The 21,677-nt window shown below is 35.7% G+C and overlaps 1 pseudogene; it reads right to left on the reverse strand.

Annotated features, from left to right (window-relative positions):
- Positions 1–16,976: 16,976 nt before the first annotated feature.
- LOC143649150 (serine/threonine-protein kinase PLK4-like) lies at positions 16,977–21,169 on the reverse strand (annotated as a pseudogene).
- Positions 21,170–21,677: the final 508 nt, after the last annotated feature.

Raw genomic sequence — 21,677 nt, forward strand, 5'->3', positions numbered from 1 at the left:
GATAGTAGGAGCTCTTTATGTATTCCTGATATCAATCCTTCGTCAGATGATGACTTGCATTTTTGGTAATATTGAAATATTGTTGGATAAACAGTGGTTCTTCTTTAACAGTGAGAGCTTTCCTCATGTTCAGAAAGATATTCATTCAGATTTTCTACTGACATTTCCTTCAACACCTAAGACCTTCACAGAAGCATTATATGTGCACAGGTGTGGGTTAAGTTATGGATCTATTTGCAAGTTTTCCTTTGTATACATATATTGAATAGACCTTGCTTTCCACACAAATGATGTGTTATCAGTGATATGTTGTTCATTTATGAAAATTCCACATATTTATCATTCTATTTCTGAACTCTGTTAAATTGGCCTGTTTTTCTACTTCTTAACAATGTATTGCTGTCTTAATTACTATTACTTGGCTCAAGACAAATATTGATGTTTACTCAGGCACCATCCTTGATTCCTCTTCTGAAATATCTTGGATTTTGGTCTTCCATATGGATTCTGTAATCACTTGTCAACTTCATAAAAAATCTATTGAGGTTTTAAATAGAGTCATATTGCATCTCCAGAACCATTTTGGAAGAATTGACATCTTTACGATATCAAATCATTCTGTCCACAAACAAGGGATCCATCTATATCTTTATAATGGTTGTAATAAAGGGCTATAATTTTCTGTGTAGAGGTCTTGCATATCTTTTATTATATTTATTTCCAGGGTATTTATGTTTTTGCTGCTTAGTCAATTATATTTTAAAATCTTTATTTTGCAACTTAATATTCAGCTAAGCTGATTGCCTTGTTAAACTTTTCAATTATGTTTAAGTATTTGACTGTTTGAGTTTCTACATAGAAAATCATTTCATTTGCAAATGACAGTTTCATTTTCTACTTCCAAATCCTTAGTCCTATAATTTTTCGTGATGAATTTTTTCTCCCTTTTCCTGAATTATTATTTCAAGTACAAAGCTGAACTGAATGACAGTGAACATTAGATTCCTGACTTCAATGAACACACTACTAACAATTTTCAAAGACTTCTTTGCCAACTCTGACATCATAATGATTTTGTAGTTATATTCTTAAAGTTTCCTATATGTTTTGAAGTTACATAATCTTAGCGTTTTACATTTAAATTTATGATCTATTTCAACTTAGTTTTGAATCTAGTGCTAAATAAAGGTCAATTTGCTATTTTTCCAATACAGATTCCATCATGGTTTGTTGAAGTATTTAATTTCCATCATTGAATTAACTTATAGCTTTGTCAACAATCAATGGGCCATTTTTACATGAGTCTGTTTCTGGGTATTCTGTTCTTTTGATCTGTATGTTTACCTGTACCATTACCATAACCTCTCGGTTATTGCAGATTTATAGGACATCGTGAAATCAGGTCATATAAGCCCTCCAACTTAGTTCATATTCTTCAAAAATTATTTTGTATAGGTCTATAACTTTTGCATTTCTCTGTAAGTTTTAGGAACATATTAATGATTTGTTTTTAAAAATGAAAAAAAGGAAAGGACAAAAATGAGAGAAAATCAGTGGAGATTTTGGTTGGGATTGTGTTGGCTCTGTAGACTAACTTAAAAAGAAATATTTACGTTATGGAGTCTCATCATCACTGAACATAGTATATCTCTGCATTTATTTAGTTCTCCATTGATGGCACTCGGCAATGAATTGCAACTTTCAGTGCACAGGTCTGAAACATATTTTACTAAATTTAACCCTTAGCAGTTCATAAGATTTGAAACTACAGAAATAGTATTTTTACTTTTCTAATGTCTATTGTTACTACATAGAATTACAAATGATTTTGTTTATATTAGCCTTGTATATTGCTTGTATATTGTAACCTTACTAAATATACTTAGTTATTCTAGTATATTTTAAAAATTCTTCACGTAGGTGATCATGTAGCCTCTTAATAAAGTTGGTATATATTTTCCTTTCTAAGAATATGTCATTTGTTTCTTTTCATTGTCTTATTGCCCTGGCCAAGTCCTCTAGTTAAATGACAAAACAGAAAAATGAGCATGGTCTTGCCTTATTCCTAACATTAAAGGGAAAACATTCATACTTTCACCATTAAATATGAAGTTATAGGCATTAATATAATCACTGCATATTTCTAATAATTAGGTTTTTTGTTTATTTGTATGCTGTCTGGCTGGGTCACATTTCATTATTTTTCCATGTGAGTGTCCCATTATTGCCACACCATTTGTTGAATTTGTGTTTGTTGGTTGGTTTGTTTTGCTGGCTTAGTTTTTGGGAAGTGCATGGACCGGGAGTTGAACCCAGGTCTCCAGCACGGCAGGCAAGAATTCTACCACTGAACTACCCTTGCCCCACCCCCATGATAATTAGTTTTTACAAGTCACATATCTTCCTATTATTTTATCTTTTATCTGTGTCTTTATATTAAAAGTGTTTTTGTTTTGGTAAACAAAATTTAGTCAGAGTTTGCTTTTTATCTAGTCACTTAGTCACTTTCTGCCTTTGCATTGAAGGGTTTAGTTCACAGTCACATTTAATGTAATTGTTTCTATATTTGGACTTACTTTGACTCTATTACTAATGATCTACTTGTTCTTTATTACTTTTTCTCTTTCCCTGCCTTCTTTTGGATTAATTGTGTACTTTCATTCGTTCTACTTTATCTTCACTATTGGCTTATAAGCTATCTCTCTTTTTTTAATGGCTACCCCTGTTTTGCTCTATTTTTGTTTTTGTTTGCTGTATGGTGCCGTCACATTTCATTTGTTTTCCATGAGACTATCCTGTTCTTGCAGCTCCATTTGTAGAGTTTTTGTTTGTTTGTTTTGTTTGTTTGTTTGTTTGTTTTTGGGGGAAGTGCATGGGCTGGGAATCAAACCCAGGTCTCCTGCATGGTCAGCTAGAATTCTACCACTGAATGAGCCTTCTCCCCCTACCCATGAGCTTTTCATATATGTATTTTCTTATCACAGTCCCCCCTCAAGTACCACATCATGAATGATGTAAATATATTGAAATAGTGTAGTTTATTCTTCCCCTCCCATCAATGCGCTATTGGTGTCATGAAATGTAATTCTATGTATCACATAAGCGTCACCATATATTGTTATTTGTGCTTTAAAATGTCAATTATATTTCAAAGGAATTAACAAATAGCATATTTTTTCTGGTAATTACCCATATAATTTTACCTTCTCCAGCATTTCTCATTAATCATTGTATATCTGAATTTCCAATTATTATTGTTTTCCTGCAGCCTGAAACACTTCTTGTACCATTTCATTTAAAAGAAGTCTGATGGACACCCCAAATCTCACAACAGTGCTAAACCTAGTTATTAGTTTTAGTAATGCTTGTATATTATTTGGGATTTTTACCAATGAAACTGATAAATTCTAGCCAGAGCAACCAAGAAGAAAAAGAAAACACCAATTACAAATGCCATTAGTGAAAAGGGGGTCACCACTAAAGAGCCAAAAACCTGAAAGATGTGAAGGTGGGAACATCGTGGTTTTCTGGGGGGAAATTATTTAGGTGATGAGACACCTGAGGCAAAGGCTCTGATGCAGGGGCATTACAGTGTTTGAAGAAAAAGTTCAGAGTCCACTTTAACTGCGATGAAGTTAAAATAAAAGAAAGTCATTGAGATCAGAAAGGTAATGTCCAGGTAATGATAAAAGGCCATATTCCAGGGGTTTTAGAACATTGTAAAGAGTATGGCTTTCATTCAAAGTGAGCGAGAAATAACAAGAAACCCTCCTGTTCTTCACACACTGTGATTGAATTAGGTTTTTGTGGGGTTTTTTTTTGTTTGTTTTTTTCTTTTTTTACATGGGCAAGCACCGGGAATCGAACCCGGATCTCTGTGAATTAGTTTTTAAGAAAAACTATTTAGGAAGTCACTTCAATAATTCGAGGAAGAGGAGATAGTTTTGTGGCCCAGTGTTATAGAGTAGATGTCATGCGGCATGGTCAAATTTTATGATATTTTGAGGATAGATCCAAAATAATTTGTATTCAGGGGTGAGGGATTGGTAAGAGCCAAAGACGACACCAACATTTTTGGCCCTAGCAACTGAAAAATTGATTAAGCATTTTCAAAAACATGGAAGATAGTGACAGCATGCCATTTGTTTGCATTTGAAACTTTTAAGTTTGTGATATCTACTAGACATTCAAGTGGAGATGTCCAAGCACACCCATGTAAGAATTCTCAGCAGCATTCATTACAGAGAGCAATAGGGCTGCATAAAAAGTTTTGCTGGCAAGATGTGACTGAAGATTTCTGTTGTCTTTCAAAAGATTCATTTCCATCAGAAGTTAACAGAAATATGTTCCCAGATATTTGAAGAAAACTCAATTATTCTTAAACACTTCATAGGGGTTATGAGTCTGGAATAATCTTGATAATATGCCAGAGAGAAGAAACCAAAAATATGAGCTGTGGTTGCTTTGTCCTCTATCACCTTAGCTATGCTGGAACTATGGCTCGCAGAATTCCATGCCTTGTATGACTCTAAATTGTGTTTGGCTGCAAGAGAACTTGTGTAAGATTTGGAAGGTCAAGGTGCAGGAGTTGAATTCCCCTCTGAAGAGCCGTGTAGGAGGAATACAGAACAGGTGACCTTATATCTAAAATCAGAGAAACTTATATGAAATGATATATATCACAGGAGGCTAGGAATACAATAGATTAAAATTGGATAACCAATAAAGTCTGGGAAAAAAAAGGTAATCTTCTGAAAAAATTGTCAGATCTCTACCACAAATCATAAGCAAAAGACTAGATGAAAGACTGAAACTGAAAATCAACATGTTAAAATTTTAGAGGCAAAACTACAGATAATATTTACATGATTTCAGTGTCATAAAGTTTTATATTGAAAAATTTGATATGATGAGAACTTTTTAAGTGGTAATTTTATAGTTCTTGACAAATTAGTATTTCTTAACCTAGGCACTGGGTTATTTTACTTTTTTAAATAACATGTTAGACATCTGGAAAGTTCTTCAATTAAAAATAAATTTGTAATGAAAGTAATAACCTATTATAGAGAAGAGCAAAACAAAAAAAAAGATGAAATTTTTAAAATACAATTCACTCATGAACTTAAGACAAAATTTTGATCACTCTTAATCAGTACAAATAAAGCAAAGCCAGGTAACATTTTTACCTTTTATACTGGCAAAGCTTCCTGCAATAATAAGAGAACTGGCACCGCTCCTCGGAGAGGTAGCCTCATATATTGGGGTTCCCTAGGCAATGTTTTTGGAACACCGAAAGAATGACAGCATTGGGTGGGCCACGGTGGCTCAGCAGACAGAGTTCTCGCCTGCCATGCCGAAGACCTGGGTTTGATTCCCGGTGCCTGACCATGTGAAATAAAAGAATAACAGTACTAACTCTGGATGGCATAAAGTGGTTGTCTTTTTATATGTTTCTTCCATTTTTCTATTTTATTTATAATTATATAATGCTTACACACACATATATATATGTATATATACATTTGTATAATGCTTTTAGAATTGAAAATAAAATAACTGCTGTAAAATAAAATTTGGTGTATAAATCTGGATTAATACTAATAGTGGTATTATCTTATAATGGAAAGAGAAGAAATAGTTAATGCTATTTAACAAAATCAAATCGTATTTCTCACTCCTACAAAGCATAGTTTGCTTAGGCCTGCCTTTCTCTTTCTCGCATCTGTGGCAGATGTCAAATGTGGCCACTGAGGAAGAGAAACACTGAGGAGGCACCTGTTCTCTGCCTTCTGGGACTTGTCACTGGCCTGAGCTCCTCATGCAGGGCACCGCCAAGAAATGTTGGGGAGCTTGGGGGTCTTCGGGGAGCATTTACTTGTCCTCCCACAAATGGTGATTGCTTACTTGTAAAAGTATTGAAAGAAAATAACAATGGCATAATCATAAAAAATATTTCCTCTCTCCTTACATGAAGCAAATGTTCTCAAAGTTCTACACTGGGGAAATAGATTATTTTTGTTATTTTATACATTCACAGAACTCAGGGATGTTTTACAGATTTAGTCGTTAGTAAGTAAGAAAAACAAGTGCACATGACAGCAATAAGTTTGCTCTTCTCTATTTTGTTCCATCTTTATAACATTTAAAGAGAATTTAAAACAAAGTATATAAATAACATGAAAGAATAAAACATGAACTCCACTGAAATGACAACAAAATTAAAAATTGGGCTCTTATTTTATATCCAGCAGTCTATATATTTTTAAAAAAAACTATTAGAGGAAGAATGAACTGACTGATTTTATACCAAACAGATAAATCTCATTATATTTAAGTGTCTTTTATACATTATTATTAAAAATCTGGAGAAAAGCAAAGCACATCTTAAGGTATTAGATATAATTCCACTCCATACCTACAAACAATACTATATGAAGACTGGTAAGTAAAAAATATTTATATATATTTATATATATACACAAACACACACACAGACACACACACACACACACACACGACTGACATTTGCTTTGTCATTAATCAAGGCAAACTTTCCTCTTTTCTCTCTACTATTCCTTTCTCTGCATCCTCTCAAGACACCTTTGTGATATAACAGTTTGTATATTTAAGTAAAGTAGGAAATTTAGAAAATAACTGGTATTATCTTATAATGAAAAGAGAAGAAATAGAGAGCAGTTTAGTGATTTCCCTACGATACAAGATGGTTGAAAATTAGTCGTAATGTAGAGAATGGAAAAAAGAAATGGGCACTAAATCACCATTTGTATAGTGATTAATTTCCCCAAGTTATTAACCTGCATCCAGATCAAAATGCAGAGGCATTTTGATGATAGGAGAATTAAGGTTGTAAACAATGAAACCTTTAAAATAAACACATGAAAATATATGGAGTATCCTAGATTGATGATGATGAACAAATTAATTTTTCAACGTTAACGTCATTTGCTTGCAGATCATGTTGGGTGACTCTCTAAACACTGAGCTGTGTGTAATACGAGTGTGATGTTCCTAAAAGACCAGCTCCTTACGTGCAGTTCTACTGAGCCTGGTGAATGGATAGGAAATAAGAGATTTTTATCATGTGTATGAATTTGAACCCACATTTTCCTTTAATGCTTCTAATGAAGCTAGTTTTAAAACTAGATTTATCATTCAGTACTTCATATCCAAATTCCCAGATGATTCGTTATTGTACAATAATGGGAGGGACTTTTTAAGCTATACAAGCCAAAAAAAATTGGTTTCAAGTGCATATTGAAGGACTTTGGTTGTTGTCGCCACCCCAATTTCCCTGTCCTTTTATTCAGTTAATAGTGATCTTTGCTTTGAGGGACAAGTGTTTCTCTGGTCCAGGCACTGAGGCAGAGAAGGCGAATGCAACTCAGGTCTGGCCAATGAATAACTGAACTCCCCTAGCCAAATGATTTAGTGATGATACATGAGCCAGGATCTGACAAATAGTGCAATTCCGTTCCCCTGGACCCAATTCGGTCCCCTGAGAGTGAAGCCCAGGGCACGTCTGAAGCCACCAGGCAGAGGCTTGTCCGTCCTGGCTGACCTCAAACTTTTGGCTCTGGGCTTAAATGGAGTCTGAGACTACAGTTAATGGAGGTAAAGGTAATCTGAGATTGAAGCCATACCAGATGACATTTAAATCTCTGGCTTGAGCCATACCTGGAGCCAGCTTCTTTTGTCACTGGAATCAATAGATCGTTTTTTGAATTAAGCCAAGCCAGGTTGATTTCCTATACTTTACACTACCATTTCAATTATTTGTATCGAAAGGTTATATACTTGTTACACTGAAGCTGCCACTGTTCAAAGAGATTTTATAACATTTCAGAGGGAGTCAACTTCCAGAACAGTTTATAAGACACAGATAAAGTAAATTTTATTATTCTGTAGACACATCTAACATTCACTCTCATATAGTGTTTATGGGCTGGCCAAAAGCACCATTTGTTCTAAATAATAATAGGATGCACACACAAAAAGAAAAAAGAAAAAAGAAATGAAAAAGTTTGTCACTACTTAGATTATTCAGACAAATGTATTTCAGGTTCCGAAGAAACTTTTGCAGTTATTCTAAATATGCCCTGAATAATGGCAGCATAATCATAACAAGATTGGCAGATGCAGAAAGCATCTCTAAATAATAATTTTCTACGTGAAAGGTAACAATCATTTTAATATGCAAATTCTATGTTTATTTAAAAATCTGTCTTTTTGTAAGCTGAGCTGATAGACTATCACTTCACCTGGAAATTCACTGGTTCTTTCTGGATTAGATGATTTGGCCTTTTCAAGAAATTTACAGGTTTTACTAAACACATATGAAAAATAGGCTGCCAATAAAGGTCAGAAGTTGCAGTTTACAAGAAAAAACTTAAGTAAAGACCAAAGAAAGTGTTTCTCTAGAGTAGTTTTATATCTGGCAAATAAGGTTATTATTTAATTATTTTATTTGTTGAACATTTATGAAAAATAACTGGACCAGCAAAATAAATAGTTGCTCACCATCCAGATGCTTGAATCCTCATAGGTAAATTTATTGTAACAATTCAATAGGAAGATGAATTAACAAAAATTAGCAAAGGCTTAATAAAAGAAAAAATAAAAATAATCTCAGGATAAATACACATGCAAGTTTTGCAACTAGTTTCAAGAATGAATTTTCCAATTGATCATAATTAGAAAGAGTAACATTTAAAAAATCCATTCCAACCTTGTAAAATCTTTCCTTTCAAATATTCATATCCATTAATAAACATAGCAATGTGTTTATATAACTAGGTCATTTCTATTAAAACACATGTTCATCTTAATGAATTTTTAACTGGGAATATTCTTCAGTAATTTGATCAACTTTGGTGACTGAGTTCCTGTTGCATATGGTCCCTACTTTATTAGAATTCTGAAAGTTTTAAACTATGTTTAATGTCATTATTGTGTCAAGTATATTTTAGGATTTTATAATTTCACATTTGTTAGATGTCTAATGGGAAAAAAATGAAATGGATTTTGCTTTGTTTCCTAGGCTGCTCAAGCAAATACTATAAAATGGGTTGGCTTAAATCATGGGAATTTATTAAGTCCAAATTAAGGCATCATCAAAGCAATGCTTTCTCCTCAAATACTGGCATTCTGAGTCTGGCTGCCAGCAACCGTTGGCAACTCTATCAGACAATATAGGCATCTGCCGGATCTGCTGATCTCACCTTCTCTTCTGAGTTATGTTGATCTCAGCTTCTTGCTTTGCCAGCTTTCTTCCTTTCTTCTGAATTTCATTCCCCTTCTAAAGGACCCCAGTAATATGATTAAGACCCATCTTGATTGGGCTGGGCTTCACCTTCATAAATGAAGTAACTGAATCAAAAAGTCCTACTTACAATGGATTCATCCACAAACATAGGATTGCATTAATTCGGAGGCATACTTTCCTGGAGCACATAAAGCTTCAAACACCGTACTGCCCTCTGGACACGAAAAAGATATGTCCTTTCTATATGCAAAATACATTCACTCCATCACAATATACCAAAAGCCTTAAGTCATTTCAGTAAGGATACTAAATAGGAAACATCCAGGGAATCAGTTTTGGGTGTGGTCTGTCCTGGGCACAGTTCCCCTCTGTCTGTTGACCTGTGATATCTGGAGAACAAATTATCTGCTTCTAATATACAACAGAGGGGCAGGCATGGGATAGACATTCCCCTTCCTGGAAGGAAAACAGGGCCCTGCTCAAGCAATAGTGAAACTCAGCAGGACCTGCACAATTAGATCTCAAGTTCTGAGAGTCATCTATAGAGCCAGGTTTTGTCTTCCAGACCTGATGGAGTGGCAGCTCTACCCCTTCCAAGTTCGCGTGCAGTGACCATACTCTCCTGCTCCACTCTCTGCCAGCATCCAGATGGTGTCTGGACACAGGTTACACACTCTCAGAGCACCGGGGTCATGGCCAGGTTTTCCACAATCCCAGGGCACATGCTCCACCCTCTTCAAGCCAGCATCCAGATGGTGTCTGGACACAGGGTACACACTCTCAGAGCACTGGGGTGGTGGCCAGGTTTTCCACAATCCCAGGGCACGTGCTCCACCCTCTCCAAGCATGGGGTAAACTCACCCTTCCCATACACATCAGTGGCTCTGCTCTCTTGACCTGAGAAGATATCTTCAGTCTGGATGCCAGTTTCCATTGTTCTGCCTTAAAGTGGTTTTTACTTCAATTTGTCCCTTCCCTGTCCCTTTTAATCCAGACTGGCAGCAGTCCCATTTCTATAGATTTCACAAGAAATATATTGGTTTTGCATGTAGTTCACAGGGGTCCAAACCATCAGACAAAAGAACCCTCCACAGAAGGTTCTCTTCCTGAATAACTGCATTTCCAATCCTCAATTCCACAGAAATTGCTGACTGGTACCAAGTACAATTAAACCCTCACATGGAGATTATGTTCTGGGGACTCACTTGCCAAAAACACAGAATTTCCTAAGCCTTCAGTTTCTGATTTCTTTGTGCTTAGGAGTTCAGTTCATAGCTTATTCCCTTCCTCTCCTATTTTACTATAATCTACAAGGAGAAACAAGGTTGCACTTTTTGGCATGTAGCTTGGAAATCTCCTCAGCTAAATAGCCAAGTTCATTACCTTCAAATTCTGCCTTCCCTCCAACATGACAACTCAATTTTGCCAAGTCTTCTGAATTTTAAAACAACGATTGCCTTTTCTCCAGTTTCCAATAACACATTCATCATTTCCTTCAGGCCTATCAGAAGTAGCGTTAGAATCCATATTTCTACCAACAGTCTCTTCAAAGCAATCAAGGCTTCTCACTCAATCACCTCACAATCGGAGTGGGTAGTTGAATAAGAGAGGATATAAACATGAGCTACAGCTGGTGACCAGTTACCGAAACAAAGACTTTGTTTTCTTCCCATTTTATCCCCTTATTATATGACAAAAGTTGCATTAATAGCACATTGCAGTATTTAAGTTATAGGTTATCAGGTCTGAGAGTGAATATTACCCAAAAACTTGCATCATATTCTGGGGAAAGTTAGTGTGTTTCTGATTGTATACAAGGCACTTGAGTATTGTTAGGTGAAAATATAACAATATGACTATTATTTTTTATCTAGAGATTTAGAGATTAAGTATGATTTAAGGAGAGGTGTGTAGATGCCAAGTTGAGAAGAGCTGGACTGTGAAAGTTAAGTTCACGTGTCAACTTGGCCACATGTAAGTATCAAGTTGTCTGGTCAAGCAAACACTGGTCTGATTATTACTGTGAGGATATTTCATGGATTTAAATCATCAGTAAGTTGATTGCATCTATGGCTGATGACACTTACAATCAACTGAGGAAATTGCCTTCAGCAGTGAGAGAAGTCTCATCCAATCAGCAGAAGGTTTTAAAAGCAGTGATGATTTCAGCAGTCAGAAGAGAGAAGTTCCATCTCTACTTTGACCAACCTGCTTCTCCTGGGGAATTTATTGAAAACAGCTTGCAGAGTGTCCTATGGACTTAAACCATCCCTACAGCCGTGTGAGACAATTCTTATAAAATCTCATTATACATATAAATTTATAGTGAGATATACAGATATATAGATATCATGTTGGTTCTGTTCCCATAGAGAAGCCTGACTAATATAGATCTCTATGCACAAAAATAAGGCACATAAATACTAGAATAGAAAGTTAATATGACATCTACTCTGATGAGAAAACAGAAACAAAGGACAAGAAGAAACCAACACAATACATCTCAGTATGAGAAGAACAAACCAAGCCCCATTGCATTTTTCCCTCTATATGTAGCTTTTATCATTTATATGATACAATATAGCATCAATGCTGAATAGCATGATTATTTGCATTACATAAAGTATCCATAAACATCTGCAAATCTAAGAGCTAAGGTACATAAAACAAAGCAGAACATAATGTTGTAAGAACAGAAGTTAAAACTAGGACTGAACATTGTAATAAATTAGAAGTATTGCCTTCTGCAGAAACATAAGTATTTACAGATGAAAACAGGCATTATCTCAAGACAAATTTAACTGTACTCATTTATATATTAAAAAGAAAAACACAAGTTTCATATATCAGAAAAATCTTCCATGATAATACAGAAGTGATATGACCAGACCAGCATTTGGGAAACATATCGCCTTTTCTGGCTTCTATTTCACACAGCTGTAGATAATGCTGCCCATGCATTTACAGCTGAGAAGACAAGTGTTACACCCTTAGTACATTAAAGTGGTCAAGAGGCCCCGCAGATGGTGCTGGAACGAGGAAGGCGTCTGCTGCAGCCTTGTGGGTTATGGCTTTCCATGCAGAGAAGCATGGTTACATCAAGTACTGAAGTCTTTGGAGGCTTTAAGCATTTTCCCTTGAACCAAAACTTTGAACAGAAATGCACATGAGAAATTAACAGTTAGATATCTTTGCCACTTAAAACTCAGTCTATTTGATAGCGATTCTGTATGTGAAAATCAAATGCAGAGCTTTAATTCTAATTCCCATTTTAAAACAAAACAACAACCAAATACTACTCTGCCCAGTCTATTACCCATGCAGACCTTGTATGCATTTTCACTGGAATCTAGAATGACAGAGGGTTATGGTGCATTTATAAACATGTAAATTTTCAGAAAAGGAAAATAGTGAGCTACTCTGAATGGGGTGATGAAAGTAAGTGGGCACACACCACAAGCCCCAAGCAGAATCGCTAAGCAGAAGCAAGAAAGACTTACCCTATGAAGAGTCAGCAGGGAACCAAGCAGAAAGGAGCAGCAGAAAGGAGAGGTGAATTGTGCAGGATGTTGGACTTGCTAGAGGATTTGGATAAAATCCTACAGACAATGGAGCCATCGTTTTCGCAGCAGAGAAGTGATGACATGGCCATCAGAGGCATGGAGATGGGGCTTTCGTGTTTGCTGAAGTGCAAAGGAGCTGGAGGAGGGAACATCTCAGAGGGTCTGCAGTCACTGGTGACAAACACTACAGGTTGTGTGTGCTTCTTCCGGTTTGTTTTCACTAGTAAGGTACAGTGACCTAAAGAATGTTTTAGCTTTCCACATTCAGGCCTGGCATTTTCACCCTGTCCCAAGGTATTTTTTCAGACAATGTCTTTTACCCCTCCACGTGCTCTGTTCCTGCAATGGTGTTATCTACACACGTATTTTAATTCTCTCAAATCTTTTTGCAAAATTCAAATAAAAGAATCTGAAAACTAACAAAAAGCAAAATTTAAGAAGAATCAGTCTGACAGTGATACCATGTGGGGACACCTAGTCAGCAGAGTTTAATGTGTGTGCAATTCAGCCCCATAACATTGGCTATGCCCACGTGCTGTGTATCCACAACCCGGAAATCCCAGGCACCCAGTCTGCAGGCAGCGCGGGTTTCCAGGGTGGGTCCATCAGAGGAAGACCACTCAGGGGACAGCCAGGGGAGGCAGCCTCATCCCAGCTGCATCGGTGGGAGGCCCACTGCCCTGAGTTTTAGGTTTTATGGGCAGGAGTGTGCGGTGATAGAAGAAAGCAGGACTTTGGAGAGTTATAAGCCACTCCCCATGTGCAGCTTGTGGGTTTCTGAAATAAAGTGCCTGAAAGAGCCGAACTCCAAGTTCATTGAAATTCATAGATAAGCTACATACACAGCAGAACACAAGCTATTTAGGACACTTTAATTACTTACCCAAAGTAATAAAATATTTATGAGAATAGAAAGTATCCAGCAAGTCCATAAAGTAAACAAACTGACTAATTAATTAGAACTTAATAACAAGAGATTTCTATCAATTGCCGAAAGCACTGCCAATTACTCATGGAATAAACTTTTTTTTTTCACTTCTGTTAGCACTCTCAGTAACTATTTTTTGGTCATTACTCATAATTTTTTAAAGTGTACAGCATGATTAGTAACATATGACATTAATAATCTTAGAAATAGAATCCAGAATGTAATTTTCCACTTCTAATATTGGCCTGGTCATATGCTTTGATAAATAGAAAGAATGGTCAAGCACCTGAAATGACCTCTTTTTCTTCACAAATATTACATTCAAAAGATAAATATCTAAAATTGTGAAGAAATAAGCCATTATTGCATGCCAGCACCCCATGGTACATAATGTTAGGAAACCATTTTTCATTTTTGAGAGTTCTTTAAGAAGCCAGCCACCATGGGTCCTTGGAAATTTCAGATCAATAGAATATGACAACAAATCTCAATTAGGATTGCTTCGGGAAAAAATATGAGTGAAACATGATGAATTTAAAATTATTTTTAAATTAGTTCATCACCAAATGAGATGAAGTCCTGAAATTCAGGGAAGCTTTATTTTTAGAAAAATAATTAAAACAATGCCTTATTACTAGGTTAAATGATAAAAGCAATATGGTAATAGATACTATGAAGGCACTTGGGAAAATTCTTTAATGATGATAGCAACAGGAACAAAAAACGAAACCAAAACATCGATAGCTTCATAATCGCCTCTCTCAGTTGCTCTTTTCTAACTGTTTTTCTCCTCTCTGTTCCTCCCTCTCCCTCTCTCTGCCTCTCTCCCTCCTTTCCTCTCTCTCTCTCTCTCTCTCTCTCTCTCTCTCTCTCACACACACACACACACACACACACACACACAAAATACACTCAAACATATTTAAATCTACAACCAGGTTTAAAGTCAAAACACTCTGACATTGCCATTGACACTTGGACCAATAGGAAAATAGCCATTATTAGCATATCATTTAACTTAATTATGGCTGTAACAACCAGTATAATTAGCTCAGAGACAGAACTTTTTAAAACATAGCCAACAGAATGAAGACAATGAAACTTATATTAATGTAAATTTATGAAAAAATATATATGCAGGAACCTGAGAGAATAAACCAAAACTGTTAGAGAATGTTTATAGAGAAACTATAAAGGTGACAGATTCTAAAATTATATAAAAATATTAATTTTATATAAAATTAATATTTTTCCATATACCATCAATGGTCAGTTAGAAAGTTTTATTAAAATTCAAGAAAATGATGTTGATCCTTTTTATTTTTCTAACTGTACCACTGCATTGCTTTCATGTAATCATCTTTAATTGTTCATAATAATAATCTGGGTTTAGCATTAAGGACTGATTTTTGTTTTCTTCTTTAGACTTCTTTCTCTTAAAACATATTCATATGATTTAAAAATTTAAAATAACATGATGTTTCTCATATGGGAGGCATCAGTCTAAACAAAAATTTTAGATTAACAGTAACATGGCATTAATAAAACCAACGTATCTTACAGTTTGAGGGAATCCTTAAAAATCTGTTTTACTTATTTATTCCAAAACATATTTGTCAGGTCTTTTGTTTTAAGTATTAAAATAATGGTTTGGCCCCATAAGAATGCAGCTCCTGTCAAAAGGTCAATTATCTTATAAGAGAGACATATATTATAAATTACAAAGCTAGTTAATGGGGTTGTAAGCAAATTGTTTTCAGTAAGAGGACCCCTTACAATTGCATGTCTGAAATAAACAGAAAATTTCCCAATACATTCCACCAAAGTACCTGGCCTCTCTGACCTGATATTTATATTCAAACCAAGAAACCCACTCTGTGGGTACAGCTTTAATCAATAAGCTGGGTTTGAATTTGGTTGGTCCATTAATTCTTTTCTCTTTTCTATTGTCCTCATGTATTCACTGTTGTTTTTTTTTTAACTTGTTGTGATAGCAAACATACATTTACTATTTCCCATTTTAACCACTTCTGCGCATACAATTCAGGGGTGTTAATGACATTCTCAATACTGTGCCACCTTCACCAACATCCATTACCCAAAACTGTCACCACCTGGAACAGAAACTCTGAACCCATTAGCAGTGCATCTCCATTCCCACGCACCCAGGCTCCCGGTGACCCCTAACCTACTTTTGTCTCTTATTTCTAGGTACCATCTAAGTGAGGTCATATGATATTTTTCCTTTTGTATCTGGCTTATTTCACTCAACATGATGTCTTCAAGGGTCCTCCATGCAGTTTCATGTGTCAGAACTTCATTTTTCTGGCTAATGTTCAATTGTGTGTATCCCACATTTTGTTTATCCATTCCTCTGTTAACCGGCACAGGTTGCTTCCACCTTGCTGCTGTTGTGAATAATGCTGCTACTATGAGTATTGGTGTACAAATAACTGTTCAGCCTTTCTTTCATTTGTTTTAGGTTTGTGCCAAGAAGTAGGATTTCTGGACTATATGGTAATTTCACGTTCAATTTTCTGAGAAACTGCCAAACTGATTTCAATCCCACCAAAAATGTAGAAGGATTCCACCTACCCTGCATTCTCACCAGTACTTGTTATTTCCTCTTCTTTTTAAATGTTAGAATAAACATTTAATTAAATAAATCAAATGATAAAGTAATTTATCACAGCATGCATTAGCTTTTGCAAAATGCATCAGAAACTGGTGCTACAAAAAATGTATATTTGTTTCACACTTGTAACATAAATACACACTATTTTTGTGTATTTTTTTATATTTATTTTATCTGTAACCTAAATACACATTATTTACATGTTCAAAAATTAGTCTGTCAGGTTTTGTCTATGATACCCAACATGTCTGAGATATAGGTAAAAAAATAAAAGCATAAATATAGCACACACCATTATATTTTTCCTTTTAAAAGGTGGGTCAATACAAATACATGAACATATTAGGTTTGGGGGTACGTTCTAAGAATAAAGTTAGGTTTCTTATCTATTTTACACTGTGACCTATTACATTTTGTAAGCGAACTGGGTTTCATTCTTCTTTCTTCTCTCGTTAAAATGCATACAGGATGGTATAGATTAAAATTCTCTTTTGCAGAAAGGCTTTCTGGAGTAAGAAATTATATTAAAATGTCACTTTATTTGAAAGCCAATAAAAGTTATTAAACTTACATATCTAAAAGGAATTTTAATTGAGGGAAACTAGGGTTTGGATTAGAAAATATCAAAAGGATAAGAGAAAAGCACTGTAATTTCTGTTTCGTGTAGTTGGGTAGCTTTTCACTTTCTCCATACCTGGTTGTTTGACCATTTTGGGATGTAGAACTGATAGAAGACATTCCCGTCTGCACAACCAGTGGGATCCATCATTAAACTGAACCCACACAGCTCCACTTGTTAACTGTGTAGCCCAACCAACATTTTTCACAAAAACAGTTTTCAAAAAACTGTGCTGATCAGGAAGACAAGCTTTCAGACAATAGAAGAAATGTTTGCTCCAGAAGCTGTAGCTGTAAAGCCAAGTACTTCATTGGCAACCATGAAAGGACTAGATACTGGTGCCTTTTTAAACAATGCAGCAGTACTCATGATCCTTCTATTCAAAGATGGCACATGTCTCATTGGATAGTTTGGAACCACAGAAGAAGGAGGTGATAAGGTCTTAGAAGAACTAGTATGCCAGGTTTTCTTCCTCCAATTATTGGGGGAAAGGGAGCACTTCCACTTTTCTTCCTCTTCTGAAATTACGGATTCCAGTACTAAACAAATATGATGGCCCTCATTAGCATAGTCCATATACATTTTTATTTCCTCTTTCAAGCTATTAACTTTACTTTCACTTTTCAGGGCATAAGATTTCACATTGTTTTCAACCCCCTGAATTAGATCTTCTGTCTTGTGTATTTTTGCTCCATCATAAAAGAAAACCTCAAAATCAGCACCAGGAGAATCCTCCATCAAAACGCATTTAACATATCCTGTAAAATAAGTGATTTGGGGAGATTTAGATCTTACAAGCTGTACAAATCTGGAAGCATGTTGATATTTTCTCTAGTACATTTCTGGTAAATTGTCAAAGCTGAACCTACTGATGTTAGGTGAGACTGATGCATCACCGAAAGGAAAAACTCTTCCATCATTGGGACAAGAAATAGTGATCATATTTCTATCTCTGGATATTCGAAGAACTTCTTTTGCATGTTTCTGAGATGTATGCTCCTTTAGAATCTCTACACACACCTCCTGAGTCAAGTAAACTCATCACAGCCCTTTTGGCTTTCTGTTTGATTGCTGTGTGTTTTTTTATTTTGTTTTGTTTTGTTTGGCACGGGCAGGCACCAGGAATCAAACCTGGGTCTCCAGCATGGCAAGCAAGAACTCTGCCTGCTGAGCCACCGTGGCCCACCCTGTCTGGTTGGATTTAACCTGAGCAGTCGAGGGAGATGTAATGCTTCATTTTTTCATAATCAAGTGATGGATCCATACCCCTGGTATTGCTTTTTCAGAAAGAAGTTCTAAGCCAAAAAGAGACCCTTGGTAAATCATCTCAGGTTTACTGTGAAGCAGAGTCATATATTTCATGGTATGCAGTTGCTTTAGGGAATGTACATTATTGAAAGTATCTGAGTTCTTTTTGGCTCTTATAATTGTCCAGTTATTTCTTGACATACTTTTCTGCAAATCTGCGTGGCTCTGGAAATCTCTGTTACAGCTATTGTTGTTGTATTCAGTGGGTTCTCTTAAAAGATTATTCGTATGCAGATTCCAAACTGCTGTTGCACCATTTTGGTATGAGGTGTCTGGTCTGAAATTGGAAAAGTAACTTTGCCTGGGCAAAGGTGACTGGAGAGTGCTTAATTGCCATCAGGTCTTTCCAAAGATCCAGAATTACTGGGTGTCATTTCTTTAGAGAATTGAAAAATATTGGCATTGCTATGTACACATTGCATCCCTCACTATTTTCATGGATTCCTGATCGTTTGGATTGTGAAAGCGCTTCTGCTGAACGACATCTTTCCACTGTATATGTTCTTTCTGGGGACTGCCTGCTGAAAGTGTCAGATCTTTGGACTCTACAAAGGGATCAAGAATGTGGTCTTCCTTCTGCATCTTGGATTGCTCTTCTTTTTCCACTGTTACTGGTTTCTTGTTCTTGATGTCCCCACTGAGTATAAAAACTGCTTCTATCTCCTGAAAAAGAAAACTCACTTGAACTTTTATTCTTTGGAAATACAGTCATTTTATTTGGGAGTGGCTAACCAATCAAAAGTTGGCTTGTATCTGATAACTACCATAATTATCAGATAATATATAATATATCTAATATATTATCAGATAATATAATACCATGTATACTGGTACTGGAAGAAGGCATAATTGCAGCAGAAATTGTCGCATGTCCATTATCAATTGAGACTTCTACAGTTCCTAAATCTTTACTTTTTATTGAAGAATTCCAGGTCATAAAAGGATGCTCTAATACTGAAGATACTGGATTTCTACGAAGTAATTGGCGAATAAGAACCTTGGCTTCTTTTAGTAAAAATGGTGGCATTTCATAATCTGCTAATACTATTTTATTTAATGTGCTCTTGACTGTGTCCGTGTCAAAACATCAGATTCAGGTCCAGGTGTCGGTTGCAATTTCTGGTGAAATAAGGCATCCTACATCTTGCATAGGGCTTTTCATGTGGCATTCTCAATTGAGTTGTCAGCCCCAAATCAGCAATTTTGATGTTCATTTTACATGTAAGGAAAAGGTTAGAAAATGTGAGATCACAGTGCAATATGCATGTCACTGAAGATACAATATCCCTGTGATAATCTGGTGCATGAAGTGTCCAGCTTTGAATTTCTGAGAACGGTTTCATTCTGTTCTTCAGGTATCTGTTCATTTCTCCATCATGGCCCATTTCTAATACCAGGTGCTCATAACTACTATCTCCAATGTAAACATTAATCTCCAAGATAGAAAGGTGTATCCACTGGCAATTTTGGACTCTGTATGCCATTTCCGCTTTGTACATGACTTTCTTATCTATCATTTTGATTGCAACATCCAAGCCAGTATGAATGGACTCAGCCCTGTAGACAACAGCAAATGATCCCTTACTGAGCAGGTTTCCAACTTTAAAATCCTTGATCTTCTCCCTGCACAGGTCGCCATTATTCCACTCCCAGCCTCTGGTCCCTGGATTAGCTCTTTTTACGCAGTCCCTTTGTGGCAATGTTCCAAGCAGTCAGCAGGTTTGGTGTCCATTAATCATGGCTTTGTAGACCTCCGAAGGTCACCTGGGCACCTTTCAAAGCCTGGGCGTCAGCTCCATGCTCCTATTTTGGAAATGTGACAGTTGTTGTCCAAAAAATTCCTGTTGCTTTTTTAATGACAAGTATGATGTAATATCTCATTGAGGGTTTTGATTTGCATTCCCCAATAACCATTAAGTCTGAGTATGTTTTCAATGGATCATTTGTGTATCTTTGAACAAATGTGTACTCAAGTCCTTTACCCATTTTTAATTGTATTTGTCTTTTTATGTTCAATTGTAGCTGTTCTTAACATATTTGGGTATTATTCCCTTATGAGATAATTATTTTCTCTCATTCTGAAGGTTTTCTTTTCACTGGTATTATAATGTCTTTTGATGCATAAAATATTTTAATTTTGATAAAGTTCATTTTACCTTTGTTTTGATGCTCATGCTTTTGGTATCATTTCCAAGAAATCACTGAAAAATTCAAGGTTTTACCCTATATTTTCTTCAAAGACTTTTATGGTTTTATCTCTACTGTTGATGTTTTTTATCCATTTGAGTTCATTTCTGTATATGGTATGAAGTAGGGGTCTAACGTCATTATTTTGCATGTAGAAATCCAATTTTCCCAACAGCTTTTGTCCAAGAGACTAATCTTTCCCTATTTAATGTACTTGGCACTCTTGCCAAAAATCAGTTGGCCATAGATATGTAAGTTCATTTCTGGATTCTTAATTCAGTGTCATTGGTCTTTATGTCTCTCTTAATGCCACTACCACACTGTTTTAGTTACAGTGGCTTTGTAGTAAATCTTGAAATCAGGAAAAGTGAGACCTCCAACTTTATTCTTCATCTTCCAGATAGGTTTGACTGTTCAGGACCCCTTGTGATCCCACATGCATTTTAGGTTGGGCTTTTCCATTACTGCAAAAGAGGTTGCTGGGAATAAGTTAGTGTTTACATGGAATCTGTAGATCGCTTTGGGTAGTACTGACATTTTATCAATAATGAGTCTTCCTAGCCATGCTCATGAATGTCTTGCAATTTATTTAGGTCTTCCTTAATTACTTTCAGTACGTTTTGAAGTTTTCAGTGTAGAAGTCCATCATTTCCTTGGTTAAATTTATTCATGGACAGTTTATTCTTTTAGATGCTGTTCTGAATGGAATTGTTCTTAATTACCATTTCATATTCTTCTTTGATTTGCACATTAATCTTGTCTGAAACTTTGCTAAATTTATTAGCTCTATTCGTTTTCTTATCAATTCTTTGGGAATTGCTATATAAATGATCATGTCATCTGTAGAGAGAATTTTACCTTTTCCTTTCCAATTGGGGTACTTTTTGCCTCTTTTTCTTGCATAAATTGCTCTGACTAGAATTTCCAGTATAATGTGGAATAGCAATGCTGAAAATAGACATCTTCATATTGTTCTTGGTATTTAGGGGAAAGTTTTCAGTCTATCACTGAGCATGATATCAGATGTGGATTTTTTATGTATGCCATTCATCATGTCAAGGAAATCAGTGTCTGATCCCATTTTTCTGAGATTTTTGTTTGTTTCTTTATTTGTTTTGCATGGGCAGACACTGGGAATCGAACCCAGGTCTCCA

Source organism: Tamandua tetradactyla, chromosome 11, assembly GCF_023851605.1.
Source record: "Tamandua tetradactyla isolate mTamTet1 chromosome 11, mTamTet1.pri, whole genome shotgun sequence".
Taxonomy (NCBI): domain Eukaryota; kingdom Metazoa; phylum Chordata; class Mammalia; order Pilosa; family Myrmecophagidae; genus Tamandua; species Tamandua tetradactyla.